The sequence below is a fragment of the Bos taurus genome, chromosome 19, assembly GCF_002263795.3.
Source record: "Bos taurus isolate L1 Dominette 01449 registration number 42190680 breed Hereford chromosome 19, ARS-UCD2.0, whole genome shotgun sequence".
Taxonomy (NCBI): domain Eukaryota; kingdom Metazoa; phylum Chordata; class Mammalia; order Artiodactyla; family Bovidae; genus Bos; species Bos taurus.
In genome coordinates, this window is record NC_037346.1 from 46154256 (window position 1) to 46178477 (window position 24222).

Consider the following 24222-nt stretch of genomic DNA (forward strand, 5'->3'; position numbering starts at 1 on the left):
GCCTCCCTACACTGCAGCACGCCTGGGCACTAGCCCCGGCGCCGCGATCCGCAGCCGGCGGGGTTAAAAAAAAAAGCGCACGTTCTCATTGCGCAGGCGCGAGCCGGAGCCCGCGCCGGACCAGCCCGGAGCGAGAAGGGGAAGTGGTGGCCCACCAGCGCCGGGCCCGCTGGGAACTGTAGTTTTCGCTAAGAAGCACGCGTCTGGTTTTGGGTGTCACGGCTTGGCAGATCTGCCAAAGCAGGCAAATGGCATTACACAATGAGTATTTATGCTTCCTGTCTCCACCAAAAGGAAGTTCAGTGCTATGCTAAAAGTTTAACAAAGAACTCCATAGAGAAACCCAAATCTCAGAACAAAAAGCAAACTTCCACTTGGTTTAAAGTGGTGGCACTTTATAATTTCTCATGACCAGTTTGTCAGTACGGTATTTTAGTCCTTTTCCAAAATAGGGCCTTAAAATAACGGAACTTTTTCTAGATTAAAAAAATGTAGCAATACAATGCAAAGTGTCTCATTTACACAAACTATAAGCCACTACCCTTTAAAGAAAAAGTTGCCAAAAGATGAATCCAGTACTTAGAGACTTAAAGGAACTCTGGTATTCATCAAAATATTACTTTAAATGACAGAACAACAACAACAAAAATGTTTCCAACAATTAAATCGTCAAATGCAGCAGATGAGAAAGGTGTGCTCTACTACCAAAAAGCAAGATGAGAAATGCTCAGTACTGTTTTGTGGCTTACCAGAACCAATATCCGGTGGTATGTCACTTCTGTTAGTCAAAAAACAGCATGATAGTTTATCCTCCCACAAAGTTACACTCCAACACCAGCTCCTACAGCATCTACACCTAAATTTCCGTGAGTTCCCATTTGTACCCTTAAAACCACACTCTCAATCATAGTCATGGTTCTTACATACCAAAAGACAGTTGCAGGGTCAAATTACACAAAGAATTTTTTTAAATGTATACATATCTGTATATACCTCCGAAAGAGATCCTAGTCTTGACTTTTTAATTTACAATCCCGGGAGGTGGAGAGGTGGGTTAATTTTTAAAACAATGTATACACACATATCTCTGCATACAAAGTAATTCCACAAAATACAGCAAAAGGTGTTAAACACAATTCTAAAACCAATAGATGGCGAACTAGAGCCCTAATCTGAGGATTCTGAAATCTAAATGAGCAGAATGAAAAATACCAAATAAGGCATAGCCCTCTGCAGTGTATACTTAAATATTATTTTCAAAGATACCCACCACAATATCATTTTACTGTTGCTTCGATTCTAAAAACTCAAGTATCAGATTTAATTAGGCCTCCAAATAACCAAGCTTATAAAATACATTCTTTTCGATGATTAACAAAAAAGTGGAAATGCTAATTTTTAAACATGCATTTTGGGTAAAAATAAATTCCCACTTTCCCCTTCTCTCATTGCTTAGCCCAAGAATAAGCCTGTTTAAGTGTTTATGGCACTTAAGTCAGTTTGTTTTACATTTTCTCAAATCAGATGTCTTTCTACTCAGACACCAATTTTTACAAATAGGGAAATTCAAAGGTGAGCCACTACAGACAGAAAAATCTTAGATAAATATATATTTTTTAAAATTTCCCCCAAAACACAGTGGATGTTAATTAAGACTGATTAAACATACACACATATACTACTCATTTTTCAAATCATTCTTGAAATACTCATTGTGGTTGGCTCTCCTCCAATATCCACTCTATCTCAGTGAAATTAGTTTTAACCCATTCTCTTTACCAGAGATTGGTTGGCAATGAGCAAGAAATGTAATCCTGGCCAATGGGACATGAGTGGAAGCCCACTGGAATACAGGATTGTGAGAAAAGCTGCTTCCATCCTAAAATGAGAGGAGGAAGAAACAGCCCCTCTTCAGGTAATGCTGAACATGACACTTCAAACCACTCCAGTCACTTTACATCAACTCTGAAGATGCCACCAACATCAAAGAGCGCAGAATGGAGAGTTGGCTAGAACCGTGGTTCTTGGGGACAGCATTAAATGATTATATTGAACAATCCTGACATTTGCAAGACTACTGGACTTCCAGCTACATGAGACCAATGTAACAACAAACATATTACACCAATTTGCACTAGGTTGCCTATACCTAAAGTCAAAAACATAATTATAACTTTCTCATATTTTAGAGTATTTGTATTATAATGCTTTATTTATATTTTTACATAACTTCCCTCTTATATACAACTCCTTACCCATCCATTCTTTATCTATGTGTTATTTCTGCCGTGTAAAAAAGGACCATCCCTCCTCACCACCAATCTTTGTTCATTCCTCTCCTTCAATCCACCTCTAACTTATCTTCCCTTCAAGAAAACAGTAATAAAGGAATTCCCAGACTTCCCTGATGGTCCAGTGGTTAAGAATCCACCTGCCAATACAGGGGACACAGGTTCAATCCCTGCTTTGCGGAAATTCCATATGTCATCAAGCAACTAAGCCCATGCACCACAACTACTGAAGCCCAAGTGCCCCAGAGCCTGCGCACCGCAAAAACAGAAGCCACCGCAACAAGAAGCCCCTGCGCCACACTGAAGAGTATCTCCCACGCGCCACAATTAGAGAAAGCCCACGCAAAGCAACCAAGACCCGGCACAGCCAAAATTAAAATCAATTGTTTTAAAATTCAGTATTTCAAATGGCAAACTAATCTCAAAGGACAAGGGGTTATTTTGTTTTGTACTTAAAAAAAAAAAAAAAGCAATTATTAAAATAATTCAGGAGAAAGTCCTAAAGCCTAAACCATCTAGTTTCAAAAGAACAGGGAACCCCCAACACCATTTCTGTTATTTGCCATTGCATCCCAGAAACTTAGTCCAGATATCAAAGAAATGAACATATCAAACTATTTAAAATATTAAAATTATATCATGAAAGAAACATCTTTAAACTGAAAGTAGTGCATGCTCTCATGTTAATATTCAGCAAGCTAAATATTAAGTAGAAAGCCAAGATAAACTGAACCAAAACTGGGAAATTTAAAGAATTTTGGATATCAAAAGGAATTTGGAAGGCCATCTAGTTCAACCTCCAGATTTTATTATCAGAAAGCCAAGAAAAAATAGCAAGGAGACTGCCCAAAGCCAAAGCTGGAACACAGACTGGAATCCGTGCGTCAGTCTCCAATTCTCACTTTCCCCACCACATCACCTGCATTCCAGAATTATAGCTTCCCACCGGAAACATGCTACTCACCAACTGGCGAATAAGAAGTACAAACATGATGCAGGTAAGCCTGAACAATACTACCAGTTCAGTTTGACAAGTATCAAGATTTGGCCAAAGGTAAGTAAGAGAAAATCCTCACATTAATTACAATGACTATAGACCTCAAAGATTGTTTTCATTAAATGAAGGTCTCAGCTAATCCAGAATATCATATACTCTTATGTACTCAGCCCAATAGCAACAAATTTGCAGTAAGATTAAGCAACTTAAGGCATTTGAAAAACCTGTCAGTGACAAAGTATTATAAGAACGCATGCTATTCCTTACTTTCAATCCCATCTAAAAACAAGATAATTTTCTTCTTCATACTAAAGATATAGACTCTGGAATTTACACAAAGATATTATCTTACCATCTCACCACAGAAGTGATCCAATAACTCATTGAGAACAAATACTAATCATAGGCAGCCTCATGATTTAACCATGAGTAATGAGAACAGTGGCTTCCCTGGTGGCTCAGACAGTAAAGAGTCTGCCTTAGTGTGGGAGATGCAGGTTTGATCCCTGGGTCGATGCAGGGAACATCCCTTGGAGAAGGAAATGGCAATCCACTCCAGTATTCTTGCCTGGAAAATTCCATGGATGGAGGAGCCCACCAGGCTACAGTCCATGGAGTTGGGAACATTCCATGGAATGAGAATAGTAACTAAAGTCACAGGTTAACCCTGAACACACTCCTAAATCAAGTCACAGGTTAACCCTGAACACACTCCTAAATCAGGAAATAATTTATTGGGGGATATTGAGGAAGACAGTACTAAAATGCAAATGTATGCAACTGTATCACTTAAAGAAACAAGTCATGTTCTCCCAAGGCCATCAGCTATGTTAAGACTTAACAAAAGATGGATGGTTTTCTCCTCTGCAGTACCAGATTTCAAAGTGGCTACACAAACACCAATTTCTAATACATGCAGTCTAACCAGAACTTTACAAGAATATTTTAATAAAGTTTCTCAAGGAGTTAAATTAAACAAGTAAAACAAATTACTGATTAAATTAACTGATTAGTTAGGTAAATTATACTTAATTCTAATTATTTGAACTTCATCAAAGAACATTCTTAAATTCTCAAAGAATTAACCAAAGAAGTTTGTTGACCAAACATAACATAATATATATTTTAATACACTAATTTTGCACATAAGCCAACATCAAATGTAGCAATCTGCCTAGAATCTAACACATTGTATCACATAATAAATGTCAGAATGTGCCCCAAAGTTACCAAGAGATTGCCTGGCTTCTTTTCCAAATGATTCATAAAGGTAAACATGCAGAACTTCAAGGCAGCTGTGAGCAGCCAAGTTGTGGAGGGCCTGATTACAAAGTCAGAAGGAGAAAAAAAATATTCAAAGAGAAAAGGGGGCAACATGTGTACAAGGCAAAAGACATTTAAAAAAAAAAAAAAGTTTTTTTAAGTGAGTTGCTGAGTCTAAAGTTAGATGCAACTTCTGGAGTCCTGCTCTGCTGGCACAGCAAACCTAGGGATTACAGAAACAGCACACCACACCTGTTCCCTCCAACAGAGAGGCACACCATTCTTGGAAAGAAACATCACTTTTTAATTCACTGATCCTGGATGCCTGAACTGGGTTCTCAGGGGCAGTGCGGAGCCTACAGCTATGGACTAGGAAGTAACTGAAGCCACTCAATAGGCAGGAGACATATTGCTGGAGTGGTGATTTAATCAAAGACTGTTGTAAAATCAGACATACTCTTGTTAAAATAAACACAATTGTATTTATAGAGTGAAATTCTCATTTTTTCAAGACAGAGAATGAGTCCTTCAGAGAGATGCCCTTTTTGTGACAAGCTGCTCTGGACAACCCCAGACCTTGAGAGTATTTTAGAAGCACTGCTTTAGATCATTTATAGATAAATATGAATACCTAAATACAGTCCCCTTATACAGATGATGAAACCTGAAAACATCTAATGTAAAAACTGTTGTGGGTACAAAATTATAAATGAGACCATAAACTACTGAGAAAACATGACAGGAATTCAGGAAATGCTAAAGTCCCAGTTTTATCTCTCTCACTCATTTACTAAGAAATCATACATAATTTTCTTAACAGCAAACTTTTTCATTTCTGAATCAGACAAAAAGAACATAATCAGTATTTTCAGCCATATTCCAAATTAATTCTCACAATCAAATTTAGACACATTTATCTAACAAAATTTGTCTCAAATGATCTAGCTCTAACTTGAACCAGTAGAACAAAAGAAACAAAATAATGAACCTATATCTTTTGTGGTATAAAGAAGAAGAAAATCCGGGACTTCCCTGGTGGCACGGTGGATAAGACTTCGTGCCCCAGTGCAGGAGGCCTGGGCTCCAGCCCTGGTCATGGCACTAGATGCCACATGTCGCGACTAAAGATCAGTGACCTGGCTCACTGCACCAAAACCCAGTGCAGCCAAAGAAATACATTTTTTTTTAAAGAAGAAAAAAAATCCTTCTGTGTAGAGGAGGGAAAACTCACACGCCCTAGAATCTCCATGGCAACAATATCCAAATGTAATCTTGCTGGTAACATTTAGGCTAGGGCATTCAATTTTTATAACATGACAACAGTAACAGTTGTATTCCTGCCCTGAATAACTTTCTTTGATTTTTCAATAAAACTAGGTATCCCCTTCAAGTCTTATTACTAATTACCAATCATTCATAAACATTTACTGAGTGTCTACTGGATGCTAAACACTGTAATACCTCTGGAAAAAAATACTAAGTCACCATCATAAGCTATGTGCTGGCAAAAAAAAAAAAAAACAAAAAACCCTTCTATTCATTGATATTTTAAATAGTTAATAATTCAAAGCAAAGAAGTAGTAAGAGATCAACAAAATTTTAGCGCTTTATGCTTTCCATTCAACTCTCTTCTGGCCCTTTTGGGAAGCTTGTATAGACTCCTCCAGGAATGCTAAAATTAGGTGTTCTTTATGGCATAACTAGAATGAGGTAACAAAACAAGTACTCCAAAACAAAACTAAGAGAAGAGGTTAAGGGAACCAAGTAGGAGACAAAGATTCAAAGTGACAGACTTACAATCTCTATCCCAAATGTCTCAAGACAGGGAAAAAGGTCAAGAAAAATGAAAATTTGTGATCTAGTCCAATTACAGTTAATTGTCCATTTCCCTTTCATTCTCAAATGTTTGGTACTGCCCTATGGGAAGGCTTCTACATTTCTTGTAATTGCCACAAATTCAATAACTCATCATTTCTTAAACAGTCAGTATTATTATCTTCATTTAGTAATGAGGGAATTAGAATTTACTGTTGCTAAATGAATGTCCAAAATGAAGCCAAAACTGGACTTGTCTGATGGTCCAGTGGTTAAAAATTCACCTGCCAATGCAGAAGACACAAGTTTGATCCCTGGTCCAGGAAGATTCCACATGCTGTGAAACAACTAAGCCCATGAGCCACACTACTGAAGCCCTTGCTTCCCAGCACTCATGTTCCACAAGAGAAGCCACTCTCAATGAGAAGCCAGAGCATAGCACCTAGAGAGTTGTTAAGACTAGAGAAAGTCCTCTCACAGCAACAAAGACCCAAGTGAAAGTTAAAGTCGCTCAGTCGTGTTCAACTCTTTGTGACCCCATGGCCTATATATTCCATGGAATTTTCCAGACCAGAATATTGGAGTGGGTAGCCTTTCCCTTCTCCAGGGGATCATTCCAACCCAGGGATCAAATCCAGGTCTCCCACACTACACGAGGATTCTTTACCAGCTGAACCACAAGGGAAGCCCAAGAATACTGGAATGGGTAGCCTAACCCTTCCCCAGGGGATCTTCCTGACCCAGGAATCGAACCGGGGTCTCCTGCATTGCAAGTGGATTCTTTACCAATTAAGCTACCAGGGACGCTCCAACAGAGGCCCAGCACAGTCAAAATTTTTAAAATAAAATTTTTTTAATTAAGGCAAAATTATTTCAAGATAAAGTCAAAGCACACCTCAACTAGTTTAATATGGCAGTTATTACCCTGACACCAAAACCAGACAAAGAGATCATAAAAAACAAAAAACAAAAAACTACAGACCAATATCGTTTATGGACATAGATGTAAAACTCCTCAACAAAACACTAGCAAATGAATCCAGCAACATATAAAAAGTACTGCACACCTTTGCTACTGCTGCTGCTGCTGCTGCTGCTGCTACTAAGTCGCTTCAGTCGTGTCCGACTCTGTGCGACCCCATAGACGGCAGCCCACCAGGCCCCCCATCCCTGGGATTCTCCAGGCAAGAACACTGGAGTGGGTTGCCATTTCCTTCTCCAATGCATAAAAGGGAAAAGTCAAAGTGAAGTCGCTTAGTCGTGTCCGACTCCTAGTGACCCCATGGACTGCAGCCCACCAGGAGCCTCCATCCATGGGATATTCCAGGCAAGAGTACTGGAGTGGGGTGCCTTTGCTAAGTGTGATTAATTCTAGAAATTCAAGATTGGTTTACTTATCTGAAAGTCAATTAATATACTACAATATCCAACACTCTTTCATGATAAAAACACACAGGAATTGAAGGAAACTTTCTTAACCTGAGAAAGTTATCTATGAAAAACCCACAGCCAACATCATATTTAATGGAGAAAGGCTGAATATTTTCTCCCTAAAGTCAGGAACAAAACAAGGAATATCCGTTCTCACCACTTCTATTCAATATTGTACTAGAAATTCTAGCCAGGGCAATTAGGCAAGAAAAAGAAATTAGAAACGTTCAGGTTTCAAAGAAAGAAGTAAAATATTTCTATGTGTATATGACATAATCTTGTTTTAAAAAAACCCCACAAATAAACTATTAGAGCTAAAAAACATATCCATCAATGCTACAGAATTCAAGATCACTATACAAATAAATATCAATTGTATTTTGATACAATAGCAACAAACAATCTGAAATGAAATTAAGAAAACTCCATATACAATAGCATCAAAAAATATTTAGAAATAAATTTAACAGAAAAAGTATAAAACTTAAAATCTGAAAACTATAAAAATTGTCTCAAGAAGTTAAGGAAGTACTAATTAAATGGAAAGACATCCCATGTTCAGGGACCAGAAGATGTACCCTTGTTAAGATGGCAGTACTCCCTAAATTGATCTACAAATGCAATTCAATTCCAGAATATCTAAAACAATCTTGAAAAGGAAGAATAAAGTTGAAGGACTCACACTTCCTGATTTCAAAACCTAATTCAAAGCTATAGAAATCAAATCAGTGTGGTACCAGCATAAGAACAGACATATAAATTAATGGAATATAAACCAGAAATAAACCCTCACACTTATAGTCAACTGAGTTTTGACATAGGTGACAGAACAATTCAGTGAGAGACAGGGGAGGTAGAAGTTGAGGTTGGATAGTCTTCTTAACAAAAGGTCCTGGGCAACTGGATATTCACATGCAGAAGCTGGATCCTTATTTCACACAATACACAAAAATTAACTCAAAATGAATCACAGACTTAATGTAAGAGTTAAAACCATAAAATTCCTAGGGAAAAAAAAAAGAGTGAATTTTCATTATTTTGAGTTACACAATGATTTTTAGACATGGCACCAAAAGCACAAATTACAATAAAAAATAGGTGGACTGAACTTCCTCAAAACTGTAAAATTTTGTGCATTAAAGGATCCCATCAAGAAAGTGGAAACAACCCATAAATTAAAGAAAATATTTGAAATTCATTTGTGACAAGGAACTTGTATCCAGAATATATAAAGAACTCCTAGAATTCAACAATAAAAGACAATCCAGTTTAAAAATGGCAAAGACTATAATAGAAACAGACATTTCTCCAAAGATACACAAATGGCTAATAAGCATATGAAAAGACCTTATCATCATTTGCTATCAAAACCATGATGAGATACCACTTCACACCCACTAGCATGACTATAATCAAAATTATAGAACCCTCACACACTGCTGGTGGAAATGTAAAACGGTATAGCTGCTTCGGAAAATAGTTTGGCTCCTCAAAAAGTTAGAGTGAGTGAATGAGTGAAATCGCTCAGTCGTGTCCAACTCTTTGCGACCCTGTGGACTGTAGCCCCCCAGGCTCCTCCGTCCATGGGATTCTCCAGGCAAGAATACTGGAGTGGGTTGCCATTTCCTTAAAGTTACCATATAACCTAGCAATTCTACTCCTAGGCATATTTCCAAGAGAACTGAAAAGAAGTGTCTAAACAAAAACTTGTACAAGAGGACCTCCTTGGTGGTCCAGTGGTCAAGAATCCACTTGCCAGTTCAGGAGATGCGGGTTCAATCCCTGGTCTAGGAAGATCCCACATGCTGTGGAGCAATTAAGCTGGTTGCTCCACATGCCACAGGGCAACCAGGTTCTGTGTGCGACAACTGTTGAGCCTGCTCGCCACAACTACTGAAGCCTGCACACTCTAGAGCCCACAAGCCCAAACCACTGAAGCGCGCAAGCCCTAGGGCCAGTGCTCCGCAAAAAGAGAAGCCATCACAATGAGAAGCCCACGTACTACCACTGCAGAATGCCCCTGCTCACTGCAACTAGAGAGCAGCCCCAGAGACACAGCAACAAAGCAACAGGGCGCACATGGCAACAAAGACCACCGCAGCGAAAAATAAACAAAAATTTTTAAACTTGTACAAGAATGGCTACAGCAGCATTATTAATAATAGCCTATTATTAAGATGTAGACAATTGAAACGTCTATCACCTAATCACTGGATAAGCAAAATGGGGTATTATCCATATAATGGAATATTATTCAGCCATAAAAGGAATGAAGCGCTGATAGATAACACAAACGAACCTTGAAAACCTGCTAAGTGAAAGACGCTAGTCACAAAAGAGCCCGTACTGTTTGATTCCATTTGTATGATGTGTCCAGATAGGCAAATCATAGAGGCAGAAAGCAGATTAGTGGCTGCCAGGGGCTAATGGACAAAAGGAAACAGAGACTACTGAGAGGCACAGGGTTTCTTTTAGGGGTGTTCTAAAATTAGTTTGTGGTGATGGATGCACAACTCTGTGAGCACACTAAAAAAATTACACATTTTTAAACAGGTACATTTTATGATATGTGAAATGAATAATCAGTAAAGCTCTTTAAAAAAAAAAAAAGATTAAGCCAAAATAACAATTTCTAAACAGTTCTGATGTGCACACACACACACAAATTATATATATATACACACATATGTTAAACTACTTGTAAAAACATCAGGAGAAGATGACAAGCCATAATTTTGCCATTTATTTCCCCTTGAGAGATTACCTCAGAGGACTAATATGCCTTCATGTTAGATCTGCAGCCTTATTGCCAACAGTATATATAAGCAAAAGTTAGGTTCTCATCAAATTCAAGTTATTCTAAAATATTCTATGTAAGAGTGAAATGAGGAAGATACAACAGGTCATAGATAAAAATCAGTCATCTATAGGAATGATACAAACTAGGACATCAGTACGTCAATGAAGAGTTTAAGAATACAAAATCCTATTCCTGGAAGGGTTATCTTCAGGGAGATAGGATTGGAATGTACTATTATTTCAAAAGCTTAAACAAAAGTAGCAGTATTATACTCTGCTCAAAGAATATTATAACAGATGGTTGGCAAGGCTTCTGTAAAAGGGTAGTTCAAAGAGAAAAATCTTGGCATTGTCATCCCCAGTTCTACCCAGAGTATCAAGTAAAACACCCTGGTCCACACATACAGGATCTGAGAGGAAGAGTATGTGCTGAACAGGAAAAAAGATGCTGATCAGGCTACGCATTCCAAGCCCGATTGACCATTTTCTTTTTGCCCCTATAAATCAATTTTTTTGTTTGTATATGGTCCAATATATTACAGATGTGATTAGAGGAGTCTATCCCCTCGCAATCAACAGACTTGTATAATTAATGCTAGACTGGGATTCAACTTCTAGTTCTAACACCACGTAGCTATGTAACTTTGGACAAGTGACTTCCCTGCTCTCAGTTGCCTCCTGTAGAAAACAAGAGAGGGGCTTCTCTGGTGGCTCAATGGTTAAGAATCCACTGCCAATGCAGGAGATGTGGGTGTGATCCCTGATCCAGGAAGATCCCACATGCTGTGGGGCAACTAAGCCTGTGTGCCACAACTACTGAGCCTGTGCCCTAGAGCCTGGAACATGACCACTGAGTCCACATGCCCCAACTACTGAAGCCTGTGCGCTCTGGAGCCTGTCCTCCCCAACAAAAGAGGCCACGGCAATGAGAGGACTAAGCACCGCAACCAGAGCAGCCCGTGCTCTCCGCAACTAGAGAAAACCCACGCACAGCAACAAAGACCAAGTGCAGCCAAAAATAAATAAATGCATAAAGCAAATGTTTAACACAAAGCATAGAGATGGACTGTAAAAATACTTGACTGTAAAAAAGCAAAGCAGTCAGATGCTCAACCAAAATGTTTAAATCCTTAAGTAGCATGGGGGGAAAAGGGGAGGGAGGTGGGGAGAGAGGAGGAGAATAACTCTGCTCAAAACAGACAACAAAAAAATGAGGAAAAGCAACAAAATATCATAAACTGTAGCTGATCAGGAGCACTAAGGCCTATGTAGGCAAAATTAAAATCTTGCAAGAAAATGCAAAGCCACAGAGTGGTGGTTTAAATATATAAAAAGCCAGATGCTGAATAAAGACTGATGGAGCACTTGATAAACGGTATAAACAGTGACAACAGCAAGACAGCTGACAGACCTAACTGTAATTAGTTTCAATACCTACTGAGGAAAAGATGAGGAAGAAATCTATTTCTAAATTACTCTTTAAAGCCCAAAAATCACTGAGAATGAATCAAATTCATCACTAAACGAACAAGATGCTTCCAAACTAATATATCAGATGTTAGGTAGTCATGGAACCCCAAAGTATTCTCTGCTTTTTAGAAGTATTCTCTGAGGACTTCCCTGGAGGTCTAACAATTAAGACTGCCTTGCAGGACTTCCCTAGTGGTACAGTGAATTAGAATCCGCTTGTCAGTGCAGGGGACATGGGTTTGATCCCTGGTCCGGGAAGATTCCACATGCCTGGGAGCAACTAAGCCCATACACCACATCTGTGGAGCCTGAGTACTGCAACTACTGAAGCCCAAGCACTCTAGAGCCTGTGTTCTGCAACAAGAGAAGCCACCGCAAGGAGAAGCTGCAACAAAGAGCAGCCCCTACCTGCCACAACTAGAGAAAGCCCACATGCACAACAGAAAACCAGCACCACCAAAAAAAAAAAAAAAAAGAATCCACCTTGCAATGCAGGGGATGTGGGTTCAATCCCTGGTTGGGGAACTAAGATCCCACACGCTATGGGGCAACTAAGCCTGCACGCCTCGACAACTGAGCCCGAGCTCCACAGTTAGAAAAGCCAAATAAATAAAGTATGTATAGATACACAGATATAGATAGATATAACTCCCATCTACTCAAGAGAAGGGCTCTTGCTGTAAGCTTCAATTCGGTCAAACTGGCAAGTCTCTACTAGAGGATGAGATCAGAAGACATATCAGCATAAATAACCTTCTGAGGAAAAGACAAACATGGCTTCTGAAAGATGAAATCACACCACACCAGTCAATCCAAATTCTCTGAGGAGAAAGTACAGAATATAATTTATTTAGGCTTTTACAAGTCTTGGTAAGATTCTAAATAAAAAGCTGTTTTTAAAAAGCCTGAGTGACCACACAGTCGAGAATATTTACCATAGAAGGGGCATGATTTATGAGACAGACACACCACCTACTGTGCTAAGGAGGCACGTCTAGATTGGGTGAGACACAGAAATTACGGGTGGACCGATGCTGAGGCACTTCCCTATATGAAGTGCAAGCACTGATCTTAGGTAATGTTTTCAAAAGGCTATAGTTAACATTTTCATAAATTATATGAAAGACACACAGAGAATTTCCCATTTTGCAGATGGAGTGATGAGCTTCCTGATAGTGAAATACTACAATAAAATGGAAAAATGAAGGAACTGAGAGGTGGAAAGGATTTGTGTTATCAAATGAGAAACATTTGCAAACACAAAGATTTATTTTTAGTTGAGAGAATACTCTGCAAGCATGAAAGCTGTCTAAATATCTATCTGCAGGGCTTTCTAGCAGAAGAGAAACTAGAGGTGCTCCAGGCAGTTCCTGTGTAGACAAAATTAGGCCCAGAGTGGAAACTGCAGAGGGACACATTTCAGCTAACATAATGACAAGCTTTCTAAGCTCCAGACCAGAACTAACTGAAAGGGTGATTCTTACTCTGAATTACCTCTAAGAGCCCTCTGAGATACAAGTGGCTAAAATACTACAGGCAGGAAAATGGCAGCTATTAACAGTGCAGCATGAAAAAGTGAAAAGTAAAGCCTTTACAGGAAAAAAAATCTAAGTTGTACCTAAAGAAGGCATGGCTTCCAGTCAAAAAGGAAATCTTGGAATAAATTACAGAATGTTGTCTAAAGACAATGGGATTTCTGCGTGCGAAGAGGGGTAGGACTGCAAATTCCACAGGCAACAAGGAAAAGACTGTGACTAGAACATATTTTCCTATCCTAATAAATCATAATTAAGCTGTATCTGAAATGCAATTCTGATTGCTTACCATAAATCTAGAAAAACAAGCAATGCTGACAAAGATCCAGAGAAGTGTACGTAAATGGAATGACTAAGAGACTGAAAGAAATGTCACTGCAGATTACATTTTAAAATCAATCATCTTCAGCTGAAAAACATGAAATGAAATCCAAGGGGCACTATGATCAAAAATCAGAAAGTGTACCAATATTAAATACTAATTTATTTACCAAATCTTGGTACCATATATTAGGCTTTTAAACTTGAAAGGTAGATTTTTTTTCCCACAAAAGATGAAAAGAAAATTATGGAATGCTTTATCACCAAGTGGTATTTAGGGATAAGAATACTCAAGAAGATATAAGTTCAGATATATTAAGTCCCTTCTGAGGTCCTACCGGATAGAAATGACATGTGAGGCCTTAAATTTCTGAGGTTAACATTTTCTTTTTATTTTAAACATTTCATTATGATGTTTCAAATGTACACAAAAATAGAGTAGTTTAATAAACCCCATATACCCATCACCCAATGAGGTTAACATCTTCTAAGATAACTGCCTCACCTCAAAACATCCCCTGGTGCCAACTAAGACATGACAACTGGCTGACAGCCCCTAAGAGACTCAGTAAGGCTTGCTGGTATAGTTCTTTTATTCTTTTACCTATATGTGTACAGCTGACCCTTGAACACCACCAGGTTTGAACTGGTCCACTTACACTTGGATTTTTCCCAATCAATACTTACTACACAATGCTCAGCTGAATCCCTGGATATAGAGCTGCAGATATAGAGGATCTACTCTAAAATTACACGTGTATTTTCTATTGCACGGAGGTCAGCACCCCTAACTCTGCATGGTTCCATGTGTGTAATATATACATATACATTATCTTTTATATATTTAGAATCCGCCTTATATATCTCTATATACTGAATTTTTCATTTATCATATGCTCAACGTTCTTACCTGGAAAATCCCATGGACAGAGGAGTTTGGCAGGCTACAGTCCATGGGGGTTACAAAAGAGTCGGACATGACTGGGCAACTGAGCACATACACAATACACACAACATTCTAAGATACTGAAAGTTCTTTTAAAATATTGTTTAATGGCTGTATAACAACTCACCCTTAAATATGCCATAATTTACCCATTAATCTCACTGCTCATTCAAGTTTATCCCCTATTCTTACTTGTATAAATAATGCTACAATGAATATCTTTGTTCACAAATTTTTCTATCTTTATTTTTCCCCTCTTAAGAGAAACTCCTAGAAGTAGAATTAGTGAATTAAAGGACAGTTTAAGGCTTTTTGATATGTATTGGCAAAATATCTCCCAGAAAACTTAGGCCCAATGCACTTCGATTAGCAGTTTTAGAGACTACCACCTTACTATTTGATAGGTTAAAAAAAAGTAGTATATTATTTTAATCTGAATTCCCTTGATTATGCATCAGAATAAAAATGTTTCTTACATGCTTCTTGGTCATTTGTATTTCTTCTTTGTGAACTCTAATCATGATCTTTGTCAGAAAGGCTTTTTTACTTTCTTTGGGCCTTAATGAAACTGAAAACCAGCTTAGATGGAGCCACATATCAGTGACTTCAGCTCCCTCTCCTGGCCAAAAAATTACTACCATGATCCGGTTATTGTTATTCAGTCGCCCAGTCATGTTCAACTGCGACCCCGTGGATTGCAGCATACCATGATCCGGACCTAGATTTAAATACATGTGTGTATGTGCTCAGTCGCTAAGTCATGTCCAACTTTTCTTCGACTGCAAGGACTGTAATCCACCAGGTTCCTCTGTCTATTAAAAGCTTGCCATTTCCTAGGTTGTTGCTACAAACACAATTTATACACGGTAATAAAAGATAAAACATTATGTGTCTAAACCCATACTTAACAGAGATGTGATGGAAAAAGAGAAAGGGAACATCTGACCACTTATATTTAATAATTAACGTCACCAAAAATGTTTAAATTATAATCAGGTCATTGCCAAGTTACTTACTGGATGGAACATTACAAGCCTAAAACTCATTTCTCTATACTTTATTTTCTTTTTAATGGCTGCACTGCGTGGGCACTTAAGGGATCTTCATTCCCTGACCAGGGATTGAACCTGGGGCCATAGCAGTGAAACCATCAAGTCCTAACCCTAGACTGCCAAAGAAGTCCCTGTAACTTTATTCTAATAATGTAAAACATTCCAGTTGCCAGATGACACTGGGCTGTCAGCACACTGGTTATCTTCCCTTTTTTAAAAGCAAAAATAAGAAAACAAAAACATCTACGTGCCCTTCATCATTTAATGAAGGATTAAAAAACAAAACAAAACAAAACAAAAACACCCTCTTTGTAATCCTTATTCCAAAGCTACAAAACTGCTCACACTAAACAGATTGGGTCCTACAGTTCCAAAGGGTAAGGCCAGGATTCACGAATGGATGTAGCTGACTCAGCTTCTCCACTGATAACCTCCAAGATGCAATTCACAGGTTGGGCAGTACAGTGCTCAGACGATTCATTCATTCAACGCACATCTACTAAGTGCCATCACTTTGCCAGCAGTGATGATGACAGACAGGACACAGCCCCTACTCTCAGAGAGCTGGAAAACTGGCTGTCTGGGGAAGGCAAAGCCTGGGTACCGTCTATGTCAGTTACTGCTGTTACTATACCTCCCTGTTATTAAAGAATTGGGAAGAGTATGTTTCTAGAACAGGGTAGCACTTTAAAGGGTGGTCATTTTAAACAGTGGCGGCTGTTTGTGTGAAGATTCAGAGGCAAAAGAACAAGGTGTCCAGAAGGAATTGCAAGCAGTTGAGTGCTATTGAGTGCAGAGCTCAGGAAGGAGTAGAGGAGACGACCTGCCAAGGGCCTGGGTGCTTGGTTTGAAGTCCACCTCGAAAGCCAAGTAAGCAATGGGGAAGAGACATACGGTCCTGTAAGGAGACCATTTAGCTCTGGGGAAAATCCATTCGCAAATCATAGGTATATGGATGTGAGACTCATACAGTGTGAGACATAAACTTTCCTAAGCTTCCCTCAGGAACTACATAGGCTAAGAGGAGAGAAGGCCAAGACAAGGCAAACACTGACTGAAAGAGACAAATGTCTGCACAGAAACTGAGAAAGAACAGCCAGAGGCAACAGCGATGACAGAAAGAGCCAGCACGCAGACCACGTGTACCTCACTGTGTGTCAGGCACTCACCTACATGCTTTTCATGTATTAATTCATTTCCTCTTCACGACAGTCCTGGAAGGTTAAGTGCCATCATTTGTATTATTTTCCCATTTTTCAGCTGAGGCAGCTGAGGCACGGAGAGAGGCACAAAGTACGTGCAGAGCTGAAATCTGTCTGAATCTAAAGGACTCACTCCAGAGACCATGTTCTGTATCACGGCTCTACAATGCCTTTCAGAAATGACAACAAGAAGCAGGAGGACCACCACCACCACAGCCAGGGAGAACAATGGTCCATGGCGTCAAAAACCACAAGGAGGCCTTGGAAAATCAGGACAGAAAGGGATGCCTCCGTAAGGGCAGGTACAGTGGAGCACACCGGAAGAAGCTAAACAAATACTTCCCTGGCAAAGGGACCAGCAACTGCAGTTTAAGAGTTCTGTGTTTGTAAAAAGTCAGAGACTTGAGTGTGTTTAGAAGCTGATGGACAAGAGCCAACAGGGAATGGGAGGGTAAAAATAGGTTGGGAAAAGGGACAAATGACAGACAGAGGTCTCTATGAGGAGGAAAAAATAGCTGAAGAGACCAGAGAGGTGGCCTAGTATGAGAAGACACAAAGACAGGGATAGGGTGGGCCTAAGAAGGGTCTCTTCCCCACAGGCTCTGTGGAAAAGGGTTTTCTCTGTAAGCAAGGGAGCTGCTTAACTTCTGAAGAACCCTCCACAGTAAGATGCTTTTAGAATTGTGGCATTATATGCTTTGATTCTTTTACTCCTGTTTTCACTCTTATCCAGCTGTCTCATTAAACTATGATCTAGGTGGCAAACAGGTCACAAGATGATTTCGAAGCAAGAAAAAAAATCTAACAAAAACTAAAATCTCTAGATTGTTCAGAACCAAAATATAATTCTTTAAAAAGACAGTATTTTTCTATTTCTTCAAGTCAAGTATGTAAGTATATTCTCTGAGCTTCCAGAACTTACGATGGCTACCCTCTTTGTCCTCAATGCCCAGAGCTGCTCTCCTGCTCACGACTTGACTTCTCTCCCCAGCTCTCTCTGGTAGTCAAACGGCCCTTCCTCCTCGGGGCCGTTTACCCAACACTTCCTTTCGGGACAGGTAGATAGGAGAAAGAATTTGGGAACTAGCCTCTGATGACAATTAACAGAGCAATTTCATAGCACGTATTTATCAAAAGCAGTCCCGGACCACTGTAAAAAGCTGAGGAAAGTAATGGACTCTTCCTCTCCATAAAATGCACACAAGCAAAATCACACAATTTGCATTAGATGGTCAAAAAGCTGTCATTTTTCACATATTTTATCCATAGAATACTTGGCTGGATAAATACTGGAGCAAGATGGCTCACTCTAGCCATCATCAAAGGTCTATTCACCTTCCCTGGCAAATAATTTATACAAGTTTAGTTTACTGATATCCTAACCTCCCAGAGAAAGAAGGCATTAAAATAGAGGGGAGAGCTGCTGGAGGCTGGAGCAAGGCCAGTAACAGCCGGATTAGACTAAGGTAGGTGATCAAGAAAGTAGATTAATCAGACAAAAGAGTATGAAGACTGGCCCAAGAGTATGAAATATATGCACACACTACTCCATGAATAGTTTACCTTACGACCTGCAAAGATACATTCCATCTCAGCACAGTACAGTTAGGATGTACATAGGGAGAATCTTCTGTAATTCTGAATTCTTATTTAAAATAAAATTTTGTACAGGGTGCTTTCTTAAGGAGGCAGAAAAGCATGTAGTATCTATTAGAAAATATTTCAAAACTTTCACAGTATTAATATGAGTTTCATGAGAGGAAACCATCAAACAAAAGGGTGTAACTGGCCTGCAAAGAAAGATTTTGAAATAAAACAGTAGCCAGACCATCATGTGTCTATACGCTGTTTCAGAAAGGTTGAACTTTACCCTCAAGACAAACAGGAGGGGAATGGAAGCAGAGGGCGGGCCATATCAACTGGGCCACAGGAGGAACTTCCTCAAGGTCCTGCTCTCTCTGGAATGACCCATACTGTCCACTCCTAAAAGTCAAATGTTGGAGGATAACCATGCCTGTTTCTTCAAATATGGCATCTGATTGAAGATAAAACATCTCTCTATTCACACAGACAAGGAGGTGTTAATTTGAGACAGATATCTGGGCCTAATTCTTACGTAGTAAGGAAATCCCAAGGTTTCATCAATTTCCACAAAGGACGAGACATGGAGAGCAGACTGTAATCTTGACCTTAATCTTTCAAATCAGAATTTTATCGACAGCTAAACAAAAAGAATATTACCACCTTCTAAAATGTCAATTTTATATAAATCTAAAGTCTCAGCAACAAAAATCTAGACATTAAAGACAAATAAGATAAACAAGGTCCTACTCCATAGCACAGGCAACTATATATCTAATACCCTGCAATAAGTATTAATCGAAAAAATCTGAAAGTGATTCAGTTATGTATCACTTTGCTGTACACCAGAAACTAACACAACCTTGTAAATCAACTATACTTCAATAAAAATAAATTTAAAAGGACAAATATATGAGACACCTAAAGATATAATCTACTTCTTTAAATCATGTGACCAATTTGCACCCAAATTTCATTTCCTATGTATAAGTGTTGGAGGTCTGCTACCTTTGATGAATAACATTAGTCTATGGCGCTGTCAAGGCTAAAGGATACTGTTATGAGTTGAACGGTGTTCCCCAACCCTCAAGAAGATATTTTGGATTCCTAACCCTGCATACCTCAGAATGTGACCATAGCTGGAGAAAGAGTCTTTACAGAGATAACCAAGTTAAAATGAGGTGATTAGAATGCGCCCTAATCCTAATCCCTAATATGACTGCTGTCCTTTTAAAAAGGAGAATTTTTGAACAAAAGAGATACATACACAGACAGAACTTTGTGCAAAGACTGGGAGTTACATGGCTAAAAGCCAAAGATGTACCAGATGCTAGGGTACAGGCCTGGAAGACATCCTGCCCAAGGGCCCTCAGATGGAGAATGCCCCTGCCCTCAGGCTTCTAGCCTGCAGAACTGAGAGACAATACATGTCTGTTGTTTAAGCCACTTACTTCGTGCCACTTTGTTATGGCAGCCCTAGCAAACAGATGTCATGAAGAAAATTAGCAGCTCATGTTTATTGAGCACATACCAAGTGTTATTCTAAGCACTTCGAATCAACAAACTCATTTAGTCATTACAAAATCCACCCCAGGATCTAGATACTATAATTATACCCTTTTCACAGATGAAGACACCAGGTCTCTATGAGGATAAAAAACTTGCCCAACAGCAGACAGAGCCTCCAGTATGACCACTAGCTATAAGGAACTATGATTTATAGTCATTATTTTAATAGCAACAGCAGTCACTAAGCCAAACACTATGTACTTCACAGATACAATATACACAACAATTGTCTGAAGTCCATGTTCATTTTTGCTTCCAATACAAAGGAGAAACCTGAATCTCCAAGAGATTTTCTTAAAATTTCTTAAAATTGCCCCACATCTCACAACCAAGAATGTGAAAGTGAATCTAACTGCCAACTTGAGGAAATAATGAAAATCCTTTTTTACTAACACTTTAAGTGCAAGTGAAAATTTGTAATGTTTGACCTTGCAATTCTATACTAGAAATCTAAATCTATAAATTCAAAATCCTTCAAGATCCCAGGAGAAAACGGGCCCTAGATCACAGTATCCCTTGACTACACATCCCTTCAACTATTCAAGGGCTGTCTGCTCTCTCATCTGTGATCCCTTGACTTTTCTCTAACTTCCAGACACAGGAGAAGAAAAGATGTAAGGACTGAGATACTGCTTTTTAAGTTGTTTTTTCTTAATTTGTATTTAATTTTTAAATTTTGATACAAACATCAGAAAGTGTGAAGAAATATAAAACAGTGAGAAGTCTTCCTTCCACCCTGTCCTCCACCTGCCCAGTTCCTAGACGTAACAGGCAACCAACGTCACCACTTTCTTGTTTACTCTTCTAAAGTGATTTTTAATGCATATACAACAAGCCAATATAAATTTTTTCTCCCTTTTTCAAAAAAAAAAAAACACACAAAACATATCATACACACTGCTCTGCATCTTGCTTTTATCAACTGTATCACTTGTAGATCTTTACATAGCCTTTGAATCATTTTAATTGCATCCTTTTGTTTGTCAAGAATACTTTTTACTCGCATTCATTACAGTTCAGTCTAGTACACAAAGCACCAGCACACAGGCTACCAGCAGTCCCTGAGAGGCACCTGAAATGACTGGCGGTGGACCCATGACGCACCAAAGGCCTTGTGTCTCTTCGCTCCATCTCATCTTCACTTTTCTCCAACTTGCCCAATCCTCCTCCTCCCTGCTCCTCCATTTCACCCATGCCCTAACCCTGACAACTGGACCTGAAAACATCAAATATCACTGATACTGCTTAGTCATGGCTAGCACTGAAAAAGCTGCAGACCCCTGATAGAAAGAGAATGGGATAAATAATTTCCATGGGAACTAATTAACAAGAGTGCCTTCAATTGATGAGTTTTGGGGGGAGTTATATTTCCTTTATGTTATTTATGTTTCCTTTGGTGCTTTGGTTCTTAAAAAGGGTAAACATCAGCACTATTTTCTACCAGCCTTGGAACATAAATAAATACACACTGGGGTCTAACGTTTGAGTAATGCCTACAGAACTAGAGTTCATTTTGAAATAAAATAATCAGAAACAAAGTGTAAGAACCATAGAAAATTAATATTTTGGCTCCAAAGTATATATACATTTTAATTAATCCATTTTTTACTTAAAAATAAGTAATTGCAATCTGAAAACACATCTCAGAAACATTTTAAAGCTATTCACAACGGAAAAAAATAAAGTTCTCTCTCCCTTTTTTATTTCCATCCTGCAAATTCAATGACATCCTGTTTTCCCCCACCAAGAAAGTGTCTTTTTCCCCCTGCCCAGCTCAAACACCAGTTTTTAAGATTTTTTTTAAGTCATAAAAGGAGGAAAATGTTAACAAAAAATTTGTTCAGACGCAAAAGAGGTCTTCAACTGATCAAAGGACTAAATTAAGGCAGTCACATAACTACATTCTTAAGTAGTTAACAGGTGGTAACTCAGTCTGGAGTACTGACTTCACTCTCTATTCCTATCATGCCAGAGACCTTTGGTGCAACTTCAAGGATTACTGTAGAACTTACCCAGGTTCCAAGACTTAGAGGTAAAATGTCATATGTAAAAAAGCAGGCCTCTGTATATCTAATCCACTTTTAGAACCAAAATGACTATGAAGTAAAAATCTAATATATTGATCCCCAGTTCCTCGGGTTTCTAATTGTTCTTGAGTCACTAAGTTGCGTCCAACTCTTTGTGACTTCAGGGACTATACATAGTCTGCCAGGCTCCTCTGTTCATGGAATTTCCCAGTATTCTTATACTGGAGTGGGTTGCCATTTCCTTCTCCAGGGGATCTTCTTTACCCAGAGATGGAACCAGAGTCTCCTGCATCGGCAGGCGGATTCTTTACCACTGAGCTACCAGTGAAGCCCAGGGAACTAGTACCTGTTGATATCCCCTTGCCTGCTTCCTAAAGATAACAGAGGCCACCGGGTCCTGGCACTAAACACCCAATACCAAAGAGGAATGTTCTGTACAAAGTCCTCCAGTGCCTACGGTTCAGGACTTCTGGCTGGGTTCCCCACGCAATGCCACCAACTCTACAGGGGGAATGGCTGGAAAAACTGAGTCCCTCTGACTTCCTTTACAGTAATATAGGCACTTCTCAACCAACAATAGCAGCTGGAACATAAATGAAGATGAGAACTCAGTCTACTTTTACCTAAGGATTTCCAGCAATCCAAGTATTAGTTTACACAAACTGCATTAATACCTGACGTATTCACTGCATTACTTGGGAATTCCACAGCGCAGGTTAACAGACAATAATCTAACTACATTAGTATTTAGCTCTGAAGGAAGCAACCTGTACCATCCAGTGAAGCTTGTGGGGGGCTTCCGTTACTCCTTATCTTTCCCCATCCTTCCTGCAATTTCCCTCCCTGTATGTATCTTAAGCTTTATCCTCTGTTTAGTCTTTCTTAATGGAGAGAGTTTCCTGGCCATTTATGTACAAGAAACTGGAAGTAGCCAAGAGAAAGGAGAACTACCACATCACTGAGAGCTTTTTCATGTAAAGATCATGTTCTCACACTGCCCCCAAAGAGGTTTATCTTGTGAGGTGAAACATGGTACCAAGTGCTACCTGTTGAGAAAAATAGTACAAATTCGCATGCAAAGGACTAGGGAATAGCAGGAAAACTCTCCCACAAAGCTATACGTATAAACAAACAGGTCTTAGAATGTTCTGAACATACTAAATCAAGTTTCAGAGTAAATAAATGGTTAGTGACACATCTTCTGTAACACATGAATCAGCTACAGATTTGCAAGAGTGGGACACACCCTAGCACCTATGATAATCCTAAAGGACCTGTTTGAAAGTGGACCGGGCTATCTGAATTGCCAGTCCATCCTACTGAGACTGGAACAGAATTTTACAACTGTGTGGGGTTGTCATAATTTAAAGCTAAAAAATAAACACATCATTATCATGAAAGTTAATTTGAGAACTTCATTATTATTTTAACACCAATAATTAAGGACAGGAGCAATACAAAGGAGTAACCAATCAGTTCTAGGAGGCAAACACAAGGGAAAGGAATGTCAGGTAAGACGGTCGAAGAACTGCAAATTCAAAAACTAAAAAAACCTCAATTCTAAAAAAAATAATAATAAAATGAGACCTTTATAATTAAAAAAAAACACACACATCTTACCTTAAGAGGCATCCAAGTAGCATTCATAGTGTCAGGAGTAGTTCAGGCAATAATACTCAGAAACAAGCAAGAATGGAGTCTTAGTAATTCCCCAGCCACCAAGTATGAGCAGGTAGGAAAATTTTTTATTTCAAAAAGGTATCTGAAAAAGAGAGGACTTTCATTTAGACTAAAAATAATCCAAAAATAAGCATATAGTTTAAACTATCTGGACACAGATTCAAAGTACTATTTGCCTCACCATCTTAAAAAGATGTAGAAAATAACTGTTCCTTTTGGAAAAGGACAAATGTGTGTGGTGTA

General features: G+C 38.9%; 1 protein-coding gene across 4 annotated transcripts in view; it reads right to left on the reverse strand.

Annotated features, from left to right (window-relative positions):
- Positions 1 to 24222, reverse strand: part of KANSL1 (KAT8 regulatory NSL complex subunit 1) — a 171184-nt gene that overhangs the window by 145545 nt on the left and 1417 nt on the right. For all 4 annotated transcript variants that reach the window (XM_059878568.1, XM_010816429.4, XM_010816426.4 and 1 more), the window contains exon 2: positions 23920 to 24061. The gene's annotated coding sequence lies outside the window, so the exon portion shown is untranslated. The remainder of the gene's footprint in view (positions 1 to 23919; positions 24062 to 24222) is intronic.